Source organism: Dendrobates tinctorius, unplaced genomic scaffold (genome assembly GCF_039654945.1).
Source record: "Dendrobates tinctorius isolate UK_male_01 unplaced genomic scaffold, ASM3965494v1 ptg000029l, whole genome shotgun sequence".
Taxonomy (NCBI): domain Eukaryota; kingdom Metazoa; phylum Chordata; class Amphibia; order Anura; family Dendrobatidae; genus Dendrobates; species Dendrobates tinctorius.
In genome coordinates, this window is record NW_027361697.1 from 59,206,750 (window position 1) to 59,227,874 (window position 21,125).

At 47.9% G+C, this 21,125-nt stretch overlaps 1 long non-coding RNA gene across 1 annotated transcript; it reads right to left on the reverse strand.

Moving 5' to 3' along the window:
• Positions 1-260: 260 nt before the first annotated feature.
• Positions 261-1,088, reverse strand: LOC141085733 (uncharacterized). The gene is made up of 2 exons (XR_012231397.1): positions 717-1,088; positions 261-631 (listed from the first exon to the last, which is right to left on the reverse strand). It is a non-coding gene; the product is annotated as an uncharacterized lncRNA (long non-coding RNA).
• Between the last annotated feature and the right edge of the window lie 20,037 nt (positions 1,089-21,125).

Consider the following 21,125-nt stretch of genomic DNA (forward strand, 5'->3'; position numbering starts at 1 on the left):
GAAAGACAGCCCTCACATGTATTGACGGTGAAGCAAGATGAAAACACAAACAAAGGCAGAAAAATAGGCTGAGCAAATGATGGGGCCAAACTAACTTGAAAGGACAGGAAAGGAAAGAACTGTCTGCAATCTGCCAAGAAACCCTACCCAAAATAATGCAAAATAGAAAAAACACGGCACTCAGTGTGGAGGGAGGTACACAAGTCAGGTATCCAGCCAACTAACAATGTAGTACAAAAACTTGGCACTCAAAAGAAAAATTGATTTGACAGTTCCTTTATTGTAAAAGGCATCCAGTTAAATATACTTCTTTTACTTCTTTAAACGTTTTCGGTCATACAATTGACCTTCATCAGAAACAGAATTTTTTTCACAGTTGGTTTTAACTGAGAGGAACTGTAATGGAAAATTCCATATATTATTATTAAAGAACCGCTGTCATAAGTAGGCACTATTCAGTACTGGGTATATTCATTAATAATGTGGAGAAACAGACGTCTGGGAAGCAGCAGCTACTGAGGATGAAAGGACACCATTCATGTAGGAAATCACCAGACCCACGGGTTTGACACCTTGGGTTATACAGGGACCGGTAGATCCAATAATTGCTGTGGGTGTCCAGAAATTTGTACTGCAATTGAAACATGTAGAAAGTATGAGTAGCCCTGAGGACAAAGAATGTGAAGTGAACACTGTATTAAGAAGTGTAAAATCACCTGTAATATATTCAGGAAACTATCCTGTATTGTTTGTGACAGGCGTGTATGTTCACAAGTGGGTGCTAAAATTGAAAGAGAAGAAAACATAAGCAAAAAGGCACTAGTTGGTACAATAGTGGTGCCCTAATGTTGTCTGGGAGAGCTAGAGTCACCTGTGATTCTCCAAATGGTCTGTCCTGCCCAGGGAGGCAAGTGTGTTACAGGGAGAGTGAACGCGCTGTTCAGGAGAAGCACTGAAGGTGCAGAGGAATAGTGCTGCAAAAAATGAGAAAATGCTGTCAATGTGATAAAGTAGAGAACCAGCAAGACATGAGCTGGATCTCTTAAAAATATTACCTTAGTCTGTGGCTGGACGCATGTGCTGCTGGTATGAGAGATGCTGTATTGCAGGGAAGTATATCCGGGTATAAGTGGAGAATCATAGCCTACCACGGCCCCAGGAGGGCGGTGGGTGTCCAGAAATTTGTACTGTAATATATTCAGGAAACTATCCTGTATTGTTTGTGACAGGCGTGTATGTTCACAACTGGGTGCTGTGATTCTCCAAATGGTATGTCCTGCCCAGGGAGGCAAGTGTGTCACAGGGAGAGTGAACGCGCTGTTCAGGAGAAGCACTGAAGGTGCAGAGGAATAGCGCTTAGTCTGTGGCTGGACGCTCATACCAGCAGCACCAGTACCATACCAGTGCTTCTCCTGAACAGCGCGTTCACTCTTCCTGTGACACACTTGCCTCCCTGGGCAGGACATACCATTTGGAGAATCACAGCACCCAGTTGTGAACATACACGCCTGTCACAAACAATACAGGATAGTTTCCTGAATATATTACAGTACAAATTTCTGGACACCCACACCAATTATTGGATCTACCGGTCCCTGTATAACCCAAGGTGTCAAACCTGTGAGTCTGGTGATTTCCTACATGAATGGTGTCCTTTCATCCTCAGTAGCTGCTGCTTCCCAGACATCTGTTTCTCCACATTATCAATGAATATACCCAGTACTGAATAGTGCCTACTTATGACAGCGGTTCTTTAATAATAATATATGGAATTTTCCATTACAGTTCCTCTCAGTTAAAACCAACTGTGAAAAAATTCTGTTTCTGATGAAGGTCAATTGTATGACCGAAAACGTTTAAAGAAGTAAAAGAAGTATATTTAACTGGATGCCTTTTACAATAAAGGAACTGTCAAATCAATTTTTCTTTTGAGTGCCAAGTTTTTGTACTACATTGTTAGTTGGCTGGATACCTGACTTGTGCACCTCCCTCCACACTGAGTGCCGTGTTTTTTCTATTTTGCAATATTTTCCGTCACACGAGCACCTTAGCATGTCAAGTGAGACATTTTTCTTTAATGCAGAAGAATCAGCTGAGATTTTGGCGAAAGTGACCGCTTCCAGTGAATTCCTTCAGATTCCACCACAAGAGATAAAAAATCGGGATCTGGAACGGGAAACCAGAAGAGCAGTCAATCTAGAACTACACAGTATCTCCATAGCTGAATACCTCAAGGTTCAGCGTATACCACGGGGTCTTCGGGTCCCTTTGCAACCTACTTTTTTTAGGGAAGATAAGGAGTACTGCACGACCTTTGAGCATATACTTAACAAATGCTCTTTTGACCTTATGACCCTGACCCTGTCTTATCTACAAAAAAATCTTGATATAGTGAATACACAGATATGTGCCATCGAAAATCAATTAACCAATACCATGTCTCAGGCCGAATTCCAGGAACTGAAAAACAAGAACCAGGAATCCCTACGTCTTTACAGAACAGAACTGGAGAAGAAGAAAAGGGCCAAGTGATGCCGAGGATTATTTACAAAATCGTGTGTACCACTGGCTGGACAACCAACGCTATACAAGACGTCGCACGTCACAAAGCTCTTCTGGCTCTTGGGACAGCCAACCTGGTACTTCTTCCACATCTACTGGCCATTCTGCATCTTTTTTAGGCCGTGGTCGCTCAAGAGGAAGACGCGCCGGGGGGGCAATGCCGCCGGGGACTCCAGAGGCCAGATCTCGACGAGATCACAGGTACAACCCCCACCCCCTTGGTAATCAACATTTCTTCTAAGAATTTGTCAGCAAATCAGGTCTCTGTTTTACAAAAGGGTTTGTCGTTCTGCCCCACTTACAAATTCAATTCATTTGAACTTAGTATGGATTTACAACGTTTTTTTCGTAATCTACGGCTACGTGCCCATTTTTCGAAAAAACCTTTGGAGCATATCATTCCATCACAAACTACCCAAACACTCCTCCAGTTCCAAGAGCTGAACCTCAAGGTACCTAGTACCTTTATGCCACCTAAAGACAACCCACCCATCAAGACATTTGTTTCTTTGGTCGAACGAGACATATCCCAGACAATACACAACATCAATACAGGCAAATTCCATTTTCAGGCAAATTTGTCTCAAGCTGAGAAACTTTCCCTTGAGCAACTATCCTCAGATAAATCCCTTGTCATAAAACCAGCTGACAAGGGGGGCGCCACAGTAGTAATGGACAGGTCAGACTATTTAGAGGAGGTCCTTAGACAGCTCAGCGACACGGATGTTTATAAGGTAATTCCTTATAATCCCGTCCACAATTTGGCGATCAAAATCAAATCTGTCCTAGATGTCCATTTCCAAGCGGGCACAATAGACAAAAAATTAAGGGATTATCTCATCAAAACCGACCCCACCACGCCCGTATTTTATATTTTACCAAAAATACACAAAAGACTTCACAAACCTCAAGGTAGACCAATTGTATCACTCACGGATTCCATCTTATCACTGCTATCTATCGTATTAGAGAGGATCCTCACACCAATAGTAAAAAAAACCAAGTCATTTCTTTTAGACACTGGTGAATTCATCCAAATGATACAATCATTGGATCATATATCTCCTTCTACTCTATTGGTAACTTGGGATGTACAAAGTCTGTATACATCTATTACCCATGAAAAGGGTATGGCGGCCACTGACAGACTTCTACAGCAAGCAGGCATAGATTACCAAGTTAGACACTTTTGTGCGGACCTTTTGGAACTAGTCCTTAAGGAAAATTATTTCCTTTTCGAGGATACTTGGTACGTTCAACAACAGGGCACAGCGATGGGGGCGAACGTAGCGCCCCCTTTTGCTGTAGCCTATATGGCGGTTTTCGAGGACGATTTTGTCTATAATCACCCTCTCTTTGGTCAGCATGCCTTGACGTGGCGGAGATTTATAGACGATATTTTTTGCCTCTGGAATGGTCCCCTTGAAAGTTTGATTCAGTTCAATGAACACATAAATGGCATCTGGCCGGAGCTAAACTTTACCCTGCAGTATAATTCGGCACAAATCAATTTCCTGGACACACTGATCTGCAAGGATACACGGGGTTCTTTGAGCATAGACCTCTTCACCAAACCAACCGACAGAAATAGTTTACTACATTTCAACAGCTGCCATCCACCGGCAATTAAAAACTCAATTCCAAAATCACAGTTCAGCAGAGTTGATAGAATTGTCTCAGATACTACCACTAGGAATTTGAGAAAATCTGAGATGGAGACCAAGTTCATAGATAGGGGTTACCCAATGACAGTCCTAACAAAAGCGAAAAATAACACTAGTTCAATAAGGAGGAATGATACCACAAAACGCATACCTTTTGTTAGTACGTTCCACCCCTTTTCACAACTGGCACAGTCTGTTATCAGACAGCACTGGAACTTGTTAACTCGCAGTTATCCCAACATCCCTGAATTTCAGGTCCCCTATCTTCCTTGTTATCGCCGCCCCCGAAACATTAGAGACAAACTTGTCAGAGCAGATCTAGGGTCCAGAATTGTAGTCCCCAAACAAACATTTCTCCGCACACCTCGATTAGGCACTTTTCCCTGCCTCAGTTGCCTCCAGTGCAGCAATGTTCAAAAGGGCTCAAAACTCTTTCACCCTCAATCAGGTAAAGGGATACCAATCAATGGCTTCCATACCTGTGAATCATCATACGTGATATATGTCATCAAATGCCCTTGCGGCCTGGCATATGTGGGAGAGACAACACAACCTGTCAGAGATCGGATTTCGCAGCATAAATCTAATATCAGGACTAGTGTTGACTGTTGAGCGATACCCTTCGATACCCAAAAATATCATATCGGATGGTATCGCCTGATACGAAAAAAATATCGGGTATCGCCGATTCCGATACCGGAAGTCCCATTCAAGTCAATGGGACTTCCGGTATCGGAATTAAAAAAAGCCCTTTATTTCCTTGTTGGCTAATTCTACATAATTGAAAACAAATAAGAATCATGTAGAATGTATTGTGAGAGGTGGAGGAGACATTAAAAGCATAGTGGTTTATTCAAATCACATGGCATAGCATTAATTCCAATTTTTTTTTTCAGTACGTTCGGAGTTAAAAAGATATTGACTATGTTAACCTTTTTTATATTTTGTCAGATATGTATGTTTCACAACTTCCATGCTCTTCACGTTCTTTTGTACTTCTCCCACACTTTCTCCTTCATGATCCGCAGCAGTAGCATTTTTTTCATCAACTTTTTCTTCACCTTATTCATCTTCTTCTTCTTCATCTTCTTCCCATTAATTTTTTTTCCATTCTTCATATTCTTCTTATTCAGCTATTATCAATTTTAATATGCTATTTCTTCATCTTCTTCCTATTCTTCTTTGTCTTCATTTTCTTATGGTGACAGGCATTCCTGTAGTACTTATCTATAAAAGTTATAAGATTACACCTTACGTTCTGCCTGTCACTAAAGATTTACAACAGGATTTGTCCGCGTTCAGTTTGGCCTGCAGCAGCAGGCATTTTCCAGGGGCACCACAAGGAGGAACGGACTCACCCCCATTTACTGCTTAGTCTTCTTCTGCTTATAATTTTGATTTCTTCTATGCTGATTTTTAGTCTTATGCTTAATGTTCTTCTGCTTTCTGTTCTTCTGCTTTTGCTTCTTCTGCTTCTTGTTCTTCTGTCTTTTGTTCTGTATCTTGGTGGTTGTCTTCATGTTCTTTGTCCTCTTGGTCTTATTATTTAGGGTCATATTTCTGGTCTTCTTTGGTGTGGTCTTCAGGGTCGTCGTCATCAGGGTCGTCGTCATGGAGATCAATAAGGATTACCAAAGACAATTTCAAAAAGCTTGATCTTGGAAATGTAGCAGAAGGTACAAGAAGGCTGAGAAACTGGCGAGAACCAGCAGACAGTGCTGGCACCCGGATGGGTAGCAGATGGAACAAGAGCCAATGGCACTACCGAGGACCAACTGATGGTGCTGGACCACGGTTACTAAGCAGAAGGTACCTGTGCTAAAAAGCACTACCAAGGACCAGCTGACGGTGCTGGACCTCGGATACCGAGATGGAGGCACCTAGGCCAAAGGCTGTGGCGAGAACCAGCAGACAGTGCTGGCACCCGGATGGGTAGCAGAAGGAACAAGAGCCAATGGCACTACCGAGGACCAACTGACGGTGCTGGACCACGGTTACTAAGCAGAAGGTACCTGTGCTAAAAAGCACTACCAAGGACCAGCTGACGGTGCTGGACTTCGGATACCGAGATGGAGGCACCTAGGCCAAAGGCTCTGGCGAGAACCAGCAGACAGTGCTGGCACCCGGATGGGTAGCAGAAGGAACAAGAGCCAATGGCACTACCGAGGACCAACTGACGGTGCTGGACCACGGTTACTAAGCAGAAGGTACCTGTGCTAAAAAGCACTACCAAGGACCAGCTGACGGTGCTGGACTTCGGATACCGAGATGGAGGCACCTAGGCCAAAGGCTCTGGCGAGAACCAGCAGACAGTGCTGGCACCCGGATGGGTAGCAGAAGGAACAAGAGCCAATGGCACTACCGAGGACCAACTGACGGTGCTGGACCACGGTTACTAAGCAGAAGGTACCTGTGCTAAAAAGCACTACCAAGGACCAGCTGACGGTGCTGGACTTCGGATACCGAGATGGAGGCACCTAGGCCAAAGGCTCTGGCGAGAACCAGCAGACAGTGCTGGAACCCGGGTGGGTAGCAGAAGGTACCCATTGAAAGCAAAGTAGCCAGGCCGCAAGCCTGCCGCTGTTACCAAAACCCACAGTCCTACAGGGGGTCCATGTCCCATTGGATCCAGCCTTCAGTGCCAGTTCCCGCAGCCCACATAGGAGTCACCTAAACTGCAGGCACTGTAGAGTCGGCTAACCCGGCCGCAAGACGACAGGACAACGGATTGGTGGCATAGTGACCTTGACACTACCCGGAAACAGCAGGCGTGCTGGAACCAGGCTGGGCAACAGGGAGTCCCCGTGCCAAAGACACTGCCGAGAACCAGCTGACGGTGCTGGAACCCAGATGGGTAGCAAAAGCTACAAGAGCCAATGGCACTACCGAGGAACAGCTGACGGTACTGGACCACGGTTACTAGGCAGGAGGTACCTGTGCTAGAAAGCACTACCAAGGACCAGCTGACGGTGCTGGACCTCGGATACCGAGATGGAGGCACCTAGGCCAAAGGCTGTGGCGAGAACCAGCAGACAGTGCTGGCACCCGGATGGGTAGCAGAAGGAACAAGAGCCAATGGCACTACCGAGGACCAACTGACGGTGCTGGACCACGGTTACTAAGCAGAAGGTACCTGTGCTAAAAAGCACTACCAAGGACCAGCTGACGGTGCTGGACCTCGGATACCGAGATGGAGGCACCTAGGCCAAAGGCTCTGGCGAGAACCAGCAGACAGTGCTGGAACCCGGGTGGGTAGCAGAAGGTACCCATTCAAAGCAAAGTAGCCAGGCCGCAAGCCGGACGCAGTTACCGAAACCCACAGTCCTACAGGGGGTCCATGTCCCATTGGCACTACGGATCCAGCCTTCAGTGCCAGTTCCCGCAGCCCACATAGGAGTCACCTAAACTGCAGGCACCGTAGAGTCGGCTAACTCGGCCGCAAGATGACAGGACAACGGATTGGTGGCATAGTGACCTTGACACTACCCGGAAACAGCAGGCGTGCTGGAACCAGGCTGGGCAACAAGGAGTCCCCGTGCCAAAGACACTGCCGAGCACCAACTGGCGTTGTTAGAGCCCAGGGACAATCATGGTGTAGGCCGAGGCCTACTTGGTGGTAGTTTTAGATTGTTTGCAGGCTACAACAGACTGTCAACATGCTCCAATTAGGCATCTGTCTCCACTCTGTTTCCAGGATTTCACGTGACCACCAACACCGCCAGTTTATGCGTACAGCAGCCGTCTGCCCAATCCACACATGTTGCTGTGTTACTGGGATTCTGTAATGTCAGCAGATCCCCTGATGTGTGTCTGCCACTGTCTCCTGCTCTGTCCACATTCCCACCGCTTGCAGTGGGAAGGTGGACAGCGCAGGAGACAGTGGCAGACACATATTGGGGGATCTGCTGACGTTACAGAACCCCAGTAACACAGGAACACGTGTGGAATGCGTGGACGGCAACTGTGAGCAGGAACTGGCGGTGTTGGAGGTCAGGGGAAATACTAGAGACAGAGTGGAGACTGAGTCCAAATCAGAGAATGTTTAAATCTGAAGTAGTTACAATTTGGAGGCAGCAGCAGTTTGCCCTCCACACAGCAGGGGATCAGCTGACGTTACCGAACCCCACTTTCACATGAACGAGTGTGTTTTTCTGTGTGGACAGCACTTCCGAGCACCAACTGGCGTTGTTGGAGCCCAGGGACAATCATGGTGCAGGCCGAGGCCTATTAGGAGCCAGGTGTAAAGCTGAGGTATTTTGACTTTGGAGGGAGCAGGACACTTTGCCCTCCACACAGCAGGGGATCAGCCGACGTTACCGAACCCCACTTTCACATGAACGAGTGTGTTTTTCTGTGTGGACAGCACTTCCGAGCACCAACTGGCGTTGTTGGAGCCCAGGGACAATCATGGTGCAGGCCGAGGCCTATTAGGAGCCAGGTGTAAAGCTGAGGTATTTTGACTTTGGAGGGAGCAGGGCACTTTGCCCTCCACACAGCAGGGGATCAGCCGACGTTACCGACCCCCACTTTCACATGAACGAGTGTGTTTTTCTGTGTGGACAGCACTTCCGAGCACCAACTAGCGTTGTTGGAGCCCAGGGAGAACCAGGGTGCAGGCCGAGGCCTACTTGGTGGCAGCTTTAGATTGTTTGTAGGCTACAACAGACTGTCAATGTGCTCCAATTAGGCATCTGTCTCCACTCTGTTTCCAGGATTTCACGTGACTACCAACACCGCCAGTTTATGCGTACAGTAGCCGTCTGCCCAATCCACACGTGTTCCTGTGTTACTGGTGTTCTGTAATGTCAGCAGATCCCCTGATGTTTGTCTGCCAATGTCTCCTGCTCTGTCCACATTCCCTCCACTTGCAGTGGGAAGGTGGACAGCGCAGGAGACAGTGCCGGACACACAATGGGGGATCAGCTCACGTTACAGAACACCAGGAACACAGGAACAAGTGTGGAATGCGTGGACGGCAACTGTGAGCAGGAACTGGCGGTGTTGGAGGTCGGGGAAATACTAGAGACAGAGTGGAGACAGAGGCCAAATCAGAGAATGTTTAAATCTGAAGTAGTTACAATTTGGAGGCAGCAGCAGTTTGCCCTCCACACAGCAGGGGATCAGCTGACGTTACCGAACCCCACTTTCACATGAACGAGTGTGTTTTTCTGTGTGAACAGCACTTCCGAGCACCAACTAGCGTTGTTGGAGCCCAGGGACAATCATGGTGCAGGCCGAGGCCTACTAGGAGCCAGGTGTAAAGCTGAGGTATTTTGATTTTGGAGGGAGCAGGACACTTTGCCCTCCACACAGCAGGGGATCAGCCGACGTTACCGAACCCCACTTTCACATGAACGAGTGTGTTTTTCTGTGTGGACAGCACTTCCGAGCACCAACTTGCGTTGCTGGAGCCCAGGGACAATCATGGTGCAGGCCGAGGCCTATTAGGAGCCAGGTGTAAAGCTGAGGTATTTTGACTTTGGAGGGAGCAGGACACTTTGCCCTCCACACAGCAGGGGATCAGCTGACATTACTGACCCCCACTTTCACATGAACGAGTGTGTTTTTCTGTGTGGACAGCACTTCCGAGCACCAACTAGCATTGTTGGAGCCCAGGGAGAACCAGGGTGCAGGCCGAGGCCTACTTGGTGGCAGTTTTAGATTGTTTGTAGGCTACAACAGACTGTCAACGTGCTCCAATTAGGCATCTGTCTCCACTCTGTTTCCAGGATTTCACGTGACTACCAACACCGCCAGTTTATGCGTACAGTAGCCGTCTGCCCAATCCACACGTGTTCTTGTGTTACTGGTGTTCTGTAATGTCAGCAGATCCCCTGATGTTTGTCTGCCAATGTCTCCTGCTCTGTCCACATTCCCACCACTTGCAGTGGGAAGGTGGACAGCGCAGGAGACAGTGCCGGACACACATTAGGGGATCAGCTCACGTTACAGAACACCAGGAACACAGGAACAAGTGTGGAATGCGTGGACGGCAACTGTGAGCAGGAACTGGCGGTGTTGGAGGTCGGGGAAATACTAGAGACAGAGTGGAGACAGAGGCCAAATCAGAAAATGTTTAAATCTGAAGTAGCTAAAATTTGGAGGCAGCAGCAGTTTGCCCTCCACACAGCAGGGGATCAGCTGACGTTACCGAACCCCACATTCACATGAACGAGTGTTTTGTCTGTGCGGACAGCACTTCTGAGCACCAACTGGTGGTGTCGGAGCCCAGGGAAAATCAGGTAGTAGGCCGAGGCCTACTTGGTGGCAGTTTGCGATTGTTTCTAGACTACTACTAACTGTCAACGTACTCCAATTAGGCCTCTGTCTTCACTCTGTTTCGAGTATTTCCTCTGGCTTCCAACCACGCCAGTTGCTGCTCTGAAATGCCGTCTGCACAACCCACACTTGTTCCTGTGTTACTGGGGTTCTGTAACAGCAGCTTCTCCCTAGAGGTGAGTCAGGCAATGTCTCCTGCTCTGTCCACATTTCCACTACAAGTAGTGGGAATGTAGACAAAGCAGGAGACATTGCCGTGCTCAACTCTGGAGATGAGCAGATGTTACAGGACCCAGGTACCACAGGAACAAGTGTGGATTGTGCAGACGGCACTTGAGAGCAGAAACAGGTGGTGTTGTAGGCCGGAGGAAATACTCAAAACAGAGTGGAGACAGAGGGCAAATCAGAGGTAGTCAGAAGTTGTAGGCAGCAGGAGAGTTTGCCGTACACACAGCAGGGGATCAGCTGACGTTACCGAACCCCACTTACACATGAGCGAGTGTTTTGTCTGTGTGGACAGCACTTCTGAGCAACAACGGGCGTTGCTGTAGCCCAGGAAATAAAGTTCAGGTCATAGAAACATGAACACAACAGGAGACCTGGATCCTGTTTCCAGCCAATTATTTATTCTGGAAGAGGACTGGCAAATTCAGGTGAGATCCAGGCCTTGTGTCACGATACTAGTGGAGACAACTGGACACCAGTGGCTAGGTCAAAGGGACTGCAGACACAATGGGTTGCGCAAGCAATATTGTATTAGTAATCTGATAGCATAATAAGTCCAGATAAATGTTCAGTCAATCTGATAAACGGTTATAGCAGAGTTGATACTCTGCGACACAGCATTCAAAGTCAATGAGCAATGCGGGCACAAGACACAGACTCTTGCAGAGTGGAGGAACACACTAGCTGGCTGGAGTTCTTACTTCACCGCAGGTGTTGTCAGGCAGAGGTTTCTGAAGTCAGGTGTTCAGCAATCACTCGATCAGCAGGCAGGGATCCAGACGTGCAGGTTGACGGAGGACTCTGCCGTTAAGAGAGGACCAACAGGGATAGTAAGTCCAGGCTTGGGACTGCAGAGGCACAAAGTCCAAAACATAATACTCAAGCAATGAAACAGAACAGGTGCTGGCTTTATATACAGCTTTGGCAGGAAGCAAGATGGCCGACTTGTGAAACATCAAGATCCATGTTAAGTAAGGGCAAGAAAAAACAGATTCTAGGACTAGATACTGACATTACTCCCACCTCAAGGACGGCCTCCGGACGACCCTAAACCAGGCTTGCCAGGGTACCTTTGATGGAACTGTGCAATCAGTCGGGAGGCGTTAATATTATCCACGGGTTCCCAGGAATTCTCCTCTGAGGAATAGCCTTGCCATTTAATCAAATACTGCAGTCGATTTCTGTAGATTCTTGAATCCAGAATCCTCTCAACGATGAACTGCTCTTGACCATCCACAAGAACGGGATCAGGAGGAGGAGATGAACGTCCTGGAAAAGGATTTGGTACTACTGTCTTTAGTAGAGAAGTATGAAAGACAGGATGTATCTTCAGTGTTCTTGGGAGTTTTAAGCGACATGCAACAGCACCTACCAGGCCACTGATCCTATAAGGACCGATGTACTTCTGTCCCAACTTAGGGGAAGGGATCTTCATCTTTAAATTTTTTGTAGATAACTAGACTAAATCTCCTACCTTAAATGTTGGTGTTGGTTTGCGAAATCTGTCAGCTGCATTCTTGTGCGGAACCCAAAGTCTCTTTCAGAAGTTCATGGTTCTGTTGAAGTGAAGAGATCCTGTCGGCAACTGCTGGTAAAGATGTATCTACCGGTAATCTGGGAAGAATGCTAGCGTGATATCCCAGGTTAGCGTAGAATGGAGACTGTTTGGTGGAGGCACTCTGGGAGTTGTTATAAGAGAATTCGGCCAAGGGGAGTAGCCTTACCCAATCATCTTGCAAATGGCAAACGTAGCAGCGAAGGTATTGCTCTAGTGTTTCTTTGGTACGTTCTGTCTGCCCGTTGGACTGTGGGTGGAAAGCAGAAGATAAGTTAACTTCTATGCCTAATGCTGAACAAAAGCTTCGCCAAAACTTTGAAGTAAATTGAACTCCACGGTCAGAAACAACTTCATCCAGAACCCCGTGCAGGCGAAAGATGTTCTGGATAATTAGGTCAGCAGTGTCCTTCGCAGAGGGTAAACCGGAACAAGGGATGAAATGGGCCGCCTTGGTCAGGCGATCGACCACCACCAAATTCGTACTCTTTCCCTCAGAAAGGGGCAGTTCTACAATAAAGTCCATAGAAATGGATCCCCACGGGCGAGACGGCACCGGCAAAGGCTGTAACAGACCAGTAGGGGAGGCACGTGGAACCTTGAATTTGGCACATACCTCACAAGATGAAACGTACTTCTGGACATCCTTCCGAAAACCTGGCCACCAGAAGAAGCGAGATAAGAATTCTTGAGTCTTCTGAATTCCTCTGTGCCCTGCAACCTTGGAATCATGAACCAATCTCAACACTCTTAACCTCACGGCTTCAGGAATGTAGAGGCGCCGTTCCCGGGTCCAAACTCCATTCCTAAAAAGAAGGCTTACCTCATCAGATGGCTGAGACAGGAAAAGATCAGAGTTGTAAGCTTCTTTGATGACCTGCAGCAAATCTTGATTCTGAATGACTCCTACAAAATTGCAATCAGAAAGTATGGTCTTAGGTGGAGCATCTGGAACAGCGTCAGTGGAGAACATCCGGGATAGAGCATCTGCTTTTCCATTGCGAGAACCTGGTCTATAAGATTGTAAAATTGAATTGATTAAGGAAAAGACTCCAGCGGGCCTGCCGTGGGGTCAGGCATCTTGCTGACCTGATGAACTCAAGGTTGCGGTGATCCGTGAGGACCACGATCGGCTGTGAGGCTCCTTGCAGAAGATGTCTCAAGTCCTTGAAGGCGGCGATGATAGCCAGTAATTCTTTATTTCCTACATCATAGTTCTTTTCGGCAGGAGACAGTCGCTTGGAAAGAAAAGCACAAGGATGAAGTAAATTCTTCTCACCTGTTCTTTGGGACAGTATAGCCCCGGTGGCACAGTTTGAGGCATCCACTTCAATAATGAAGGCGAGTTCCGGGTCAGGGTGGATCAGTACTGGTGCTGACGTGAACTCGGTCTTGAGCCGAGAGAATGCTTCTTGGGCATGAAGGGACCAAATAAATGCTGTCTTCTTCTGTGTCAACCGGGTGATGGGCGAGACGATGTCAGAGAAGTTCTTGATGAAACGTCTGTAGAAGTTAGCAAACCCGATGAAACGTTGGACCTCTTTGACGTTCTTGGGGATTGGCCACTCCTGAATCGCTTTGATCTTGCTGTTATCCATACTCAGACCCTGTGGAGAAATTACATGACCTAAGAATTGGATCTCCGACTTGTGAAATTCGCATTTCCCCAGCTTGATGTACAGCTGGTGTTCCCTCAACCGCTGCAAGACAGTCTTGACATGTTGCTGATGTTCCTCCATGGAGCTAGAAAAAATCAGAATGTCATCCAAATAGATTACGACAAAAATATCAAGACTGTCTCTAAAAATATCATTTACGAGATGTTGAAATGTTGCTGGGGCATTGCAAAGTCCAAATGGCATGACCAAATACTCAAAGTGTCCATATCGAGACCTAAATGCTGTTTTCCATTCGTCTCCAGGTCTTATACGGACTAGATTGTATGCCCCGCGTAGGTCCAATTTTGAAAAGACCTTGGCCTGACGAACTCTCTCGAGAAGCTCCGGAATTAATGGAAGAGGGTAGTGGTTCTTGATGGTTACCTTGTTAATTTCCCGGTAATCAACACAGGGTCTGAGGGATCCATCCTTCTTTTTAACGAAAAAGATGGGTGCACCGGCTGGAGAGGATGAGGGGGCGTATAAACCCCTTACACAGGTTCTCGTCGATATATTCTTTGAGAGTCTTGAGCTCAGGACCGGACAATGTATAAATATTACCAAAAGGAATGGTAGCAGCAGGCAGAAGCTCGATTGGGCAGTCATAAGAGCGGTGTGGTGGTAATTTATCTGCATTCTTTTTATCGCACACATCTGAAAATTCTTTATAAACTGCCGGTAACTCTAGGTCCGATGATGGGTTGGCCGGAGATGGATCAGTCGATTTCTCAGAAGTTACCTCTTTAGCTGGGAAGCGCAATCTCTTAGTCTCCCAGTCAATGATGGGATTTTGAGCCTGCAGCCAGGGTAAACCCAAGATAATAGGGAAATGTGGAGAGGAAATCAGAAGGAAGGGCAATTTCTCCTGGTGATCATCTCCCATGAGGACCTTCAGTGGTTCAGTCTGCTGGTCTACGGGCCCCGAGGTCAAAGGGGACCCATCCACAGTCTCCATCAGAATTGAAGACACTCTTCTTTGTGATCGGATTCCATATTCCTTAGCAAAAGAAGTGTCCATGAAGTTACCGCTAGCCCCAGAGTCTATCATGGCGGAACTGTTCACCCAACGGGAGTCAATCCAGATCTTGATAGGAAGGTAACAATGTGAATCTTTTTTCTTATTGCAAGGGTATGAAACTGCAGAAGATAGAATAACAGCATTAATGGGTAGTATCGTTTCGGATGTAACAGAGTTCATATCTGAAAAGTCATAATCAGGAGCGGTTGCTGCAATTTCGGGTGGCCCTGATTCGGAAGTCATGGAGTATGATTCGGAGAAGTCGCGTACTACCACGGCTGCGGTTGTTCTGCGAGAACAATTGGGGCAGTTGATAATAAAATGTCCTGACTTCCCACAGTAAAAACATAAATTCTCCTTGAAGCGAAATTCCTTCCGTTCGTCACTTACTCGACTTCGTAGGGAATTTACCTGCATCGGCTCAGGTGTGGACTCCTGAGGACTTGGGTCCGGACTCTCCTTAGGAAGGAAAGGAAGAAGCGATTTATTGCTGCGGTTCATCTCAGACCACCTTTCTAGTTTTCGTTCGGAGATGCGAGCGTCTAGGCGAATACAGTGATTGATGAAATCACCTAGAGCAGTGGGAGCCTCCGCACGTGCAAGCTCGTCCTTGATAGAACTGGACAACCCCTTCTTAAATATTGAGTACTTCGCTGCACTATTCCAGGTGGTGTCCTGAGCCCACCTTCTAAAATCCATAGCATACTCAGTCACTGGGCGTTTACCTTGACGCAAATTCAGCAGGGCCGTCTCAGCTGTAAGGCCACGGTTCGGATCGTCAAACATCTGCCCCATGGTGGTGATAAACATATTGAAGTCATTCAGACATGCATCCTGTGATTCTATCAGAGGGTTTGCCCAGGCAAGGGCCTTATTTGTCAGCAACATGATGATAGTCAATACTTTGGATCGGTCTGTAGGAAACTGTGTGACATGTGCAGCAAAGTATAAACGACACTGGTTCAGAAACCCACGGTACTTGTCTCGGTCGCCACCAAACCTAAATGGCGGTAGTTTGGGGATGGTAGGAACAGAAGCCTGAGATTGTGCCTCCAGAGCCGCAACTCGGCCACGCAATTCCTGAAGGGTCTGACTGAGCACTTGTATATCATATTTAGTCTGCCCCTCTAGGCCTTCTATTCTGCTCTTCCATGTCTGCACTTCAGCGTGTACAGTGGCAGTGATATTATTTAGCTTCTTAACAGGCACTTCTAAAGTCTCTGACCCAGCGGCATCCATTTTTTAAGGCTTGAGTATCCTGTCACGATACTAGTTTAGACAACTGGACACCAGTGGCTAGGTCAAAGGGACTGCAGACGCAATGGGTTGTGAAAGCAATATTGTATTAGTAATCTGATAGCATAATAAGTCCAGAAAAATGTTCAGTCAATCTGATAAACGGTTATAGCAGAGTTGATACTCTGCGACACAGCATTCAAAGTCACTGAGCAATGCGGGCACAAGACACAGACTCTTGCAGAGCGGAGGAACACACTAGCTGGCTGGAGTTCTTACTTCACCGCAGGTGTAGTCAGGCAGAGGTTTCTGAAGTCAGGTGTTCAGCAATCACTCGATCAGCAGGCAGGGATCCAGACGTGCAGGTTGACGGAGGACTCCGCCGTTAAGAGAGGACCAACAGGGATAGTAAGTCCAGGCTTGGGACTGCAGAGGCACAAAGTCCAAAACATAATACTCAAGCAATGAAACAGAACAGGTGCTGGCTTTATATACAGCTTTGGCAGGAAGCAAGATGGCCGACTTGTGAAACATCAAGATCCATGTTAACTAAGGGCAAGTCTAAGGGCAAGAAAAAACAGATTCTAGAACTAGATACTGACACCTTGTTCATTTTCACAAAAGTAAGCCGGTCAACATTATCGGCGGATAGTCGCGTGCGACGGTCTGTTACCACACCACCTGCAGCACTAAAGACACGTTCCGATAATACACTGGCAGCAGGGCAAGCCAGCACCTCCAATGCATACTGGCTAAGCTCTGGCCATGTATCCAGCTTAGAGACCCAATACTTGAACGGGGAAGAGCCGTCTGGGAGAACACTAACAGGGCACGACAAGTAGTCTGTCACCATCTGACGGAATCGTTGCCTCCTGCTGACTGGAGCCGTCTGTGATGGTGTAGCAGTTTGTGGCGGTCCCACAAAACTTTTCCACATTTGGGCCATACTGGCCTTGCCTTGTCCTGCGGCACTGCCTCTGCTACCTCTTTGTGCAGAGCTTCCTCCACTGCCTCTACCCACATGGCTGCTTTGAAAAGCACTACCAGCAACACTTGTGGGGGGAATGGAGAACATGATGGCCTGCACAAGTGTTTCTTGGTACTCCCGCATTTTTCGCTCCCGGTTCAACTGTGGTATGAGGCTTTGTAAGTTGTCCCGGTAGTGAGGATCTAGGAGGGTGTACACCCAATAATCAGCCGTGTGGAGAATGTTGGCGATGTGGCGGTCATTTAACAAGCACTGCAGCATGAAATCAACCATGTGCTGCAGACTGCCAACTGGACCGGAAACGCTGTCCCCAGCTTGAGGCAGCATCTCTGCCTGCTCAGCATCACCCCACCCTCGCTGTACACACTGACTACTAGAGCCTTGTGTACCTCCCTCCTCTGGAGAGATGTGTTCCTCCTCCTCCATTGACTCCTCGTCATCCTCCTCACTAAGTGTCCCCTGCCTGGGCCTTTGTGTGGAAGCACGTTGCGCAGACTTGCCAGAAGCAGATGGCATTTCTGACTGCTCATCCTCGACCTCTTCAAAAACCTCCTCACTTAGTGCTTGTAAGGTTTTTTGAAGCAGACAGATGAGGGGGGCAGTCATGCTGATTAGTGCATCATCTGCACTGGCCATCCGCGTGGAGTCATCGAAGGCACGCAAAACTTGGCAGATGTCCCTCATAGTGGCCCACTCAGTGGTGGTGAAGTGTGTCCGGCGCACAGTGCGACTTGTTTGCGCCTGATGCAGCTGGTACTCCATTACTGCCGCCTGCTGCTCACACAACCGCTCCAACATATGTAACGTTGAATTCCACCTGGTGGGGAGGTCACATATGATGCGATATTCTGGCAGGCAGAATCGGCGTTGCAGAGATGCAATGCGCGATCTTGCCATGCTGGAACGCCGCAAGTGAGCACACTCTAGGCGAACCTTGTGCAGCAGTGCATCAAGATCCGGATAGTCCCTCAGAAAGCTCTGCACGACCAAATTGAGCACGTGTGCCAGACATGGTATGTGAGTGAGGTTGCCTAGGCCCAGAGCTGCCACTAGATTTCGGCCATTGTCACTCACTACCAAACCTGGCTGGAGATTCGCTGGCACAAACCACACATCGCTCTCCTGCTTGATGGCATTCCAGAGCTCCTATGCTGTGTGGCTCCGATTTCCCAAAGAAATTAATTTAAGGACGGTCTGTTGACATTTGGCCACACCTGTGCTCATATCTGGCCTAACAGGCTCACGCAGTGCTGATTCCGAGGAACTAGAGTAGGAGGAGGACTCAATATGTACAGACTGCATTCCTGCAATCCTTGGAGTTGGCAGAATACGTACAGAGCCACTCTCCAGATCTGTACCCGGCTCCACAACATTGACCCAATGGGCAGTGAGGGAAAGGTATCGTCCCTGTCCATGGCTACTGGTCCACGCATCGGTGGTCAGGTGGACCTTGCTACTGACGGCATTTAGTAGCGCATTTTTAATTTTTCCCTCCACATGCTTTTGCAGGGCAGGGACAGCTTGCCTGCTGAAATAAAAGCGGCTGGGCACATTGTATTGTGGAACTGCCAATGACATAAAGTTCCGGAAGGTGTCAGTCTCCACCAGCCTGAATGACAGCATCTCAAGGGCCAGTAGTTTGGCAATGCCGGCATTCAGAGCCAGTGCTCGGGGATGGTTTGCCGAGTATGGCCGCTTTTTCTCCCATGCCTGTGCTACCGATTGCTGGTGAGTGGCCTGGGAGTGTGCTGATGACTGTGAACGTGGTTCAGTGGGTGGAATTTCACTGGGTCTCTGGACAACAGTGGCAGTGGTTCTTCCATGGCATTCCAGTGAGGAAGCCGAACCAGCTGTGTGTGAGCTGGAGGAAGAGGCCCCAACACGAGCTGAAGAGGTGGTAGGTGCTGCTGAAGGTTGGCCTACATCTTCAGTGTGTCTGTGTAACTCCACCTCGTGCTTGGTACGCACATGTTTCCACATATTTGTGGTATTGAGGTTGGTCACATTTTTCCCTCGTTTCACTTTCTGATGACACAGCTTGCATTTGACAAAGCAAATGTCATCTGCAACTGTGTCAAAAAAGACCACGCACTGCAAGTCCTGGGAGCGCCCGTTTTGTGTTTTGGAAGAGGATTGCTCCTCACGGGTGCCAAAGTGGAGGCTACTGGCAACCAAGTCTGCCCCCGCCCTCTCCCTCCTCTTTTGGCCGTTCGGGGAATCTCTTCCTCAGAGCTGCTCCCACCACCTTCCTGTGGCTGACGCCATGATGGGTCAAGGACCTCATCATCTCCACTCCCCTCTTCAAGCACCGGCTGGTCCTGGGTTGTCTCGCCAGCACCGTACGCACCAGAAATTGGCAACTGAGTCTCATCATCATCTCATGCATACTGAGGTGTGCTGACCATATGCACTGGCCCACCCGCCTCTTCAGATTCAGAGGGACAAAGCAGTTGCGCATCACTGCATACTCCCTCTTCTTCACGCTCTAGAATGCTGCTTGGCTGGCCACCTCTTTCCAAGCCAACAGATTCTGAGAACAGAAGTAAAGATTGAGATGGCTCCTGTCCAGGGCTCTCAGACTGCCTGGGCAATTTGGCAGGTGGTGAAGAGACAGATGGTTGCTCTTCAGTGCTCTGGCCTTGGGAGGATGAGGAAGTCATTGAAGTGGATGCGTTAGCTGCCATCCATCCGACAACGGCTTCAATTTGTTCGTCACGCAGCAGTGGGGTACGGCGAGGTCCTACAAAGCTGCGCATGAAGGACTGTTGCCTGGTAAAAGTGGGGGATGCCGGGTCACTGGTGGCCGCAGCAGACACCGAATCCCCACGTCCTCTCCCTGCTGAATCCCCCCGTCCTCTCCCTGCTGATAAGAACTGAATGAGTTAAATTGAGTTCTGTCTATGTTGCATTCTCTTGTTTAAAACCTTATCTGTTCTTCCAGGAGATGTCTCAGACATCTCCCTTGTGAACCAAGGTCAAATACCTCTGCTTTTTCGCCTAAATGACTTTCTTTGTCGAAAACAAGTTGTAAAATCATTTGTACTGCGCATGTCTGTAAAATGTTTAAATTCTTTACTATAAAAGACGGAAGCCTAACTGATAAGCCAGAGGCGTCTTGGCAGGCATCCCGAGTGGTATTATACAGCTGGTGTCTGTGTAGTTCTTCTCGACGGAGCTGATTTAATTAGAGACATATGGTGCTTCACACCTAAGAACATCGGTCCTTCAGATGAAAGAGTAATCTGAGGGATCCCGACAGTTTCCTGGCGCCCGAAACAGGGACCTGATATAGGCACCTCTCCAAGACTACCCGATCTACAGACCACTCCAGTTACTGATGAAATTGTGAACAGCAGACCTAAACACCTGGCCAGGTAAGAGATCAATTTTTCTCTTCTCTGCTCTTCATAATCTATCATTATAACTAAGGTCCGTATAAAGGGGAATCTAGTAGAGGAGGGGGCCGTAAAATCAGGTCCATAAAAGAACTCTGAGGAAATCGGGTGTGACACGCATATGTAATTTCTGCTCGAATGAGAGGTTACTGTAGGTTCTGTGTGTGCACAGCTATTTTTAGAAAAAGAGCTGATGCAAATCAAAATGGGAGAGGTCTGACATTATGGAATATAAGGCTGGGTGAACAGTTCATACTGCGCAGCCCGGACGGACAAGTTTTTCACAATAGACGATTCCGCACTAGGAATAGAGGAGGTTGTTGAATGGCTACTTTGATTTGAAAGGTTGTGGAAAGTAGAAAAATAAGCTGCACGGTAGGTATTCGTTCAAAGAGTGGTGATATTGCCTAACTGGGTCATGTGACAGCGTCCTTTCGGGGAGGTCACCGCCTAAGCTTAAATCAACACCCTTTACGAATAAACCTTGTGACAGATAAGAGTGTGACCGAATGAGCACAGGACCGTGAAATGAGCCTGTGACAAGA